We start from the raw sequence: 6,968 nt of genomic DNA on the forward strand, positions 1-6,968 counted from the left end.
TTTTTAGATTTTCATGATTCATTAATGAAATTTGAGATATGATCACACTTTTATATGAGATAATAAGAATCTATAAGTAAGAATCATTACTTTGTTTCTAAAGTGGAGGTTTTATAATCTGAATGTTTTTGTTTTCTTTATTAAAAGAATTGAAATTAAACTATTTTATCTTACATTATTTTTTATTAAAATACATGAGATATTGTTTTAGTATTGTAATAACAATATATATTCATATGAGTTTGTGAAAAAAAAAATCAAAACTAAAGGTCTTTTATATGTGTGTAATAAGAAGACGAGAGATCTTCGACTTAATGAGAGAAAATGTAGGAAATCTCACCCTTTATATGTAGGCATTTTGTGAGTTTTACTTTAACAAATTTCTTCTTCTTTAATATTTATGTTAATAAATAATTTAAGAAAAATATTAATTTGAATTTTTTTGCTTATTATAATTGTTTTAATAAAAGAATCTAATCATTACAGAATATTAATTTCATTTAGATATGTCATGACTATATCTCTACTAAATCCAATTTCATTACTATATCTCTACCAACACAGTTATAAGTTAAATTTTTTGATTCTATTGAATCAAATATTATAAACAAATCATTATTAATACATATAATTATATCCAAAAAGTGATAAATTTTACATTTTAATATGATACAGACTTGTTATCTTCCAAAAAAATATAAGAATCTTAACCATTCAAACACCATGTTTATGATCATTTATGAAAATTCTTAAAAACTTCATTGTAGTGTGTGCTTAATTATGATAAATGAACATAGTCACAAGCTTTAATGGGGGCATTTTGGTGCATGAAATGCATGTTCCCATGTTAATGGATGTTAGTGGCTAGTTTTTCCTTTTCAATGGTATCATCCTATGTTTACCTTATAAATAGTTAGCTCCTCTACTCTATCCTATCTTATTCCTACATTTCTCTATTGTTCTCTCTTTTATTTCTTTTCTTTCACTTTCATTTTTTTCTAAAATTTTCTTGAAAGATTCTAACTTTTCCTTTTCTAGCTGTGCAAATTAATAAAATCTATGATCTATTGGTAGCTAAGCTTATTGTATCATACAATTAACATGTCAAAAATCTCCTTTCTATACTCACCTTATCTGATTGACCTAGTGCACACCTCAATCCGTATAATGGATCCTCAAACTTCAATTCCTATTTGCATAGAAAGTAAATGTCTAAAGTAAATTCTCCTATCTTTTTTCACCAAGAGATATTTACGTGAAACTATTAAATATCAACAATTCATCTCAACCAATAGCAACAAAATTTAATTTTTTTTGAAATAATACCTTTCAATTTGTAATTATCTATGCAGAATAAGTTTGAGTTTCAAAGCAAAAAATTAAAAGTTAGGTCAAGATTTTGACCTACTATAGTTCCCTCAACTAAGAGAACTTAATAATCATGAAATATTTTTTTCACCTAAAAACATAACAGGCACGTTGAGATTAAACTCAACTTAATCACGACATCAGCAACATAAAAAAAAAGTTAAGAGTTTAAATTTGTTTTCCATGAAAAAGTAATACTTATTACAACCTGCAGAGAATTTATTGGTATTGATTTTTAGAAGCTTTCATCCCCTCATCTGCCCAACAAAAGAAAACATAATTACTTTATAATATTGTTATTGAAAGAGATGAAAATAGTTAAAATACAACTAGTGAAAAATTAAATATTGAACTTAAATTTTATAAATTAAAAGGATAATAATTACTTTAGTTAAGTTACAGTAATTGAAGAAAAATATAAATCTTATTTTATTCTTAATTAATTTAAAAGCAAATTGAATTAGTTAAAAAGAAATTGTATTTATTACAATAACAAAGTATTTGAGAGTAATATTCTCCATTTACTAGAACGATTCAAATTAAAATATTAAGGAATTAAAAAAATAAATAAGAATCGAATTAAATAAGTTGTTAGAAGCAAGAGTACCTTCATTTAAAAGAGTACGTTTGCGCTTGCAAGGGGTGGCGCTAGCTTCAAACTGCATCAGCATACATACCCATTCAGTGAATAATAATAATAAATATTTTAAAATCAAAATCTACAATGTTTAATATTTTAGAAAAACAGTTTTACTTTTTATTAAAATATAAACTTTACATTTTCAGCAAAACTTAAACTTGTAAATCTTAAATAAAACACAAAAATTTTAACTATTACCATATTATTATAATTCATTATAATTTTTAATTGCTATAATTATGAGCTAGCAAAACAAATTTTCAATTAAGTAAAACTCATACTTTATAAGTCAGCAAATTTAAATTTAGTTAAAATTTTTATGAAATCCATAAGAGAAAAAGATATATATGAAAATAAAATTTTGCAAAATATATAAAATAAAATATTACCTCAAGAAGGATGTTTATTTTATCCTTCCTAAGTAAGAAGTCATTTTCGATTGCATCCAATTGTAACTTGATGTAATGGTAAATCACTATAAAGTTTTTAATGGAATTTATAATAGGAAGTGGATATGATGATGATTGCCATATTATACATGAGAATATCTAAATATATATAAATGAGAAAAAAAATATGTTTTTTGGTTCTGATAACTAAAAGTTGAAAAATAAAGGAAATGAAAATTATAATATTTTGTTTGGTTTAAAGTTATAATTGAAAAATAATTGAATAATATTAGTTATTAATATAATGATGAGTTAGCTACCGATAATCAAAATAGAATTTAAAAAAAAATTATACTTTCCTCTTTCCTCTGTTGTTAAGAGTTCTTATATGAAAAAAGATTTATCATTCATGAACGATTACTATTGAAATAATTAATAATAAATATTTTAGTATAAAATCCAAGTCTATTTCTTCTTCTTTAATATTTATGTTAATAAATAATTTAAGAAAAATGCTAATTCAGAATTTTTTGCTTATTATAATTGTTCTAATTAAAAGAATCTAGTCGTTACAGAATATTATTTTCGTTTGGATATATCATGACTCTTTAGGACAAAATTCAATTTGATTACTATATCTCTATCAACACAGTCATAAGTTAAATCTTTTGATTCTATTGAATCAAATATTATAAACAAATCATTATTAATCCATATAATTACATCTCAAAAGTGATAAATTTTACATTTTAATAAGATTCAAACTTTTTGTCTTCAAGAAAAATGTAAGAATCTTAACTATTAAACCACCATATTTATGATAATTTATCGAAATTCTTAAAAACTTCATTGTACTGTGTGCTTAATTGTGATAAATGAACAATAGTCACAAACTTTAATGGGGTAATTTTTGGTGCATGAAATGCATGTTCCCATCTTAATGGATGTTAGTGGCTATTTTCTCTTTTTCACTTAGATCATCCTATGTTGACCTTGTAAATAGCTAGCTCCTCTACTCTATCATATCTTATTGCTACATTTCTCTATTGCTCTCCCTTTTATCTCTTTTTTTTTTTCACTTTCACTTTTACTAAAATTTTCTTGAAAGATTTCTAACTTTTACTTTTCTAGTTTTCTAAATTAATAAAATCTATGATCTATAGCTAATCTAATTGTATCAAGCAATTAAAATGTCAAAAAGCTCTTTTTTATACTCACCTTATCCGATTGACCTAGTGCACACCTCAATCCTTATAATGTATCCTCACACTTCAATTCCTATTTGTATAGAAAGTAAATGTCTAAGGTAAATTCTTTTATCTTTTATCACCAAGATACTTTTACATGAAACTATTAAATATCAATGATTCATCTCAACCAACAGCAACAAAATTTATAATTTTTTGAAACAAAACCCTTTAGTTTGTAACTATCTCTGCAAAATAAATTTGAGTTTCAAATCAAAAAATTTAAAATTAGGTCGAGATTTTGATCTACTATAGTTCCCTAAACTAAGGGAACCTAATAATCATGAACTATTTTTTTCGCCTAAAAACATAATAGGCACGTTGAGATTTAAGTCAATTTAATCATGGCATCGCCACTAACATAAAAAAAAGTTAGAGTTTAAATTTGTTTTCCATGAAAAAGGAATATTTATTACAACCTGCAGAGAATTTATTCGTATTGATTTTTAGAAGCTTTCATCCACCCCATCTGCCCAACAAAAGGAAACATAATTACTTTATAATATTGTTATTGAAAGAAATGAAAATAGATAAAATACTAATAGTGAAATATTAAGTATTGAAGTTAACTTTTATAAATTAAATAAAGGATTATAATTACTTTAGTTAAGTTTCAGTAATTAAAGAAAAATATAAATCTTATTTTATTCTTAATTAATTTAAACTCGAATAGAATTAGTTAAAAAGAAATTGTATTTGTTATAATAGAAAAATAATTGAGAGTAATATTCTCCATTACTAGAACTATTCGAATTAAAAAAAATAAGAATCGAATTAAATAAGTTGTAAGAAACAAGAGTACCTTAATTTAAAGGAGTGCGTTTGCGCTTGCGAGGGGTGGTCCTTGCTTCCAACTACATCACCATACATATCCCATTCAGGGAATAATAATAATAATAAAGATTTTTAAATTGAAATCTACAATGTTTAATATTTAAAAAAAATATTTTTACATTTTAATTAAAATATAAACTTTACATCTTCAGTGAAACTTAAACTTATAAATATTAAATAAAATACAAAAATTTTAACTACTACCATATTGTTAAAATTCATTATAATTGTTAATAGCTATAACTATTAGCTGGCAAAGCAGATTTTTAATTAAGTAAAACTCATACTTTATAAATCAGCAAATTTAAATTCTATTAAAATTTTCATGAAATCCATAAGAGAAAAAATATATATAAAAATAAAATTTCGCAAAATATGTGAAATAAAAAATTATCTCAAAAAGGATGTTTATTTTTCCCTTCAGAAGTAAGAAGTCATTTTTTATTGCAAAGTACACAAATTTTAGGAAAATCTACATCAGATACTTTGTCTCTGCAAATTAAGAGAAGAAGACCAAATAATTAAAACCCATTAACTAGTCAAACGTGGTTAATAACTACTCAGATCTATATCGAGATATATATTATGTACACATACAAAGCTTTAATCATGTCTGATAAGGTGATTTCATATTCAACTACGAAAGTGGAGAGTAGATTAGAGAAATATTTAAGACCGCAATCAAATACTCCTTTCATTTTATATGCTATTCCAAAAAAGTTATCTACCGTACCTTTTAAAAAAATTGAATGCAAATCAATCAATAATATCGATATATATACATGATCAGTAAATAAATAAGAAAAAAAATAGATAAGATGTTAAGCACTAAACCTCTTGTTCCATTGAGGGGATCATGTCGAGGAGCTGCGTGCTTCGATCCATCCTATTTGAAACAATTATAGAAGAGAAAATGGTTTTACCTAGAGAAAGGAGACTATTTTTTTTTTCGTATCTACAATGCTCACCGAAGTGGCGGAGAGTTATAATGAGTTTAGTATTTATAACAAATTGCTAATAATCTCAATCATTTCTAGTGATTAATATTTAGGTTATCAATATTCTATGCATTAATGAACTTGTATATTTTTGTATTTTGTGTTCCGAGTTTAGATTAATTTTGCCAATTGTTTTATGAGAAAAAATATTTTCTTTTAAAAAAACAAGAGTTTAATTTAATCCATTTATAATATTGTATAAATGACAAAGATGGTTTTTCTCCAAATAAATTACTTCAACTGATAAAGACATTATATTGGCACCTTTGAGAATGGTTAATTGTTGTTAAAAATTAGACAATAGATGATAAAATTTTACCAACAAATTTACATTTTCACTAAAAGTTCAAATGCCGCAAATTTAGAGGAAGCCACGTATCCATTTCATGCACAACTTGTCCATTTCTTTATTTGAAAAAAAATTATTTAACTTTTATGTTGACAAAAAGAAGTACAAAAGAAACTATAAATAAAATAGTTTATCTTTATGTTTTAAAACCTAAAGAAAATTCAATCTCCTCTGTTGCAAGATACTGAAACGTCTCTCTCTCTCTCTCTCTATTAGTTGCATCTCATTCCAGTCATCACTCATCACCTCTCATTATTTATTGAAGTATCAAATTTTCTTATTAGTCGTTAAATATTGTATTTTAAACAATAAATTTACGTTACTTACTTCACTCATTTATATAGATTAAATTACTTATTCGAGTTATACCTTATTATTTGACTGAACTACAAATTTAGCCATATTTCTTCCTAAACACTGTATAAGCCACTAAACAATGTAAATTAATACACTAACATCCAATACACGATTTACTTTTTCCTTTTTTTTAAAAAATCATGGATAAAACCATTCTGCTTAAGCAAGTAAACAAAAAATTGAGACTTATGAACAACTATATATCTTTCAAAATTCTTTACTACATCTCTAGCTCTGTTACATACTATCTAATTACACTTTACATCCAATTAAGAAGAAGAGAAACAAAATGTGGAATGAAAAGTTACTTTTAAATCCAACTAAAAATTAGACAATAAGTGACACAATTTTAGCAGGTGATAGAGGTTGTCACTAAAAGTCAAAATGTCGTTAAGTAAATAAATATACACCAAATAAAGGAAGCCACTTGTCCATTTCATGCACAATCTATCCATTTCTTTGAAAAAAATTATTTAACTTTTATATCGGCAAAGTAAATACATAAGAAGCTAGAAATAAAATAGTTCATCTTTATGTACTCAAACCTAAAGAAAATTTGATCTCTTCTATTGTAAGACATCAAAACTTCTATCTTTGTAATAGTTGCATCTCATTGCAATCGCCATCAATCACCTCTTATTATTTATTAAAGCATCAGTTCTCTTGATCAATTGTCAAAACACTATATTTAAACAGTAAATGTACATCATTTGATTCATTCATTTGTATGAGATTAAATAATTCATTCAAGATAAGTTCTATTTTGTCATTTCATTGACCTATAAA

Source organism: Carica papaya, chromosome 9 (genome assembly GCF_054855325.1).
Source record: "Carica papaya isolate Zhongbai chromosome 9, ASM5485532v1, whole genome shotgun sequence".
Classification (NCBI taxonomy): domain Eukaryota; kingdom Viridiplantae; phylum Streptophyta; class Magnoliopsida; order Brassicales; family Caricaceae; genus Carica; species Carica papaya.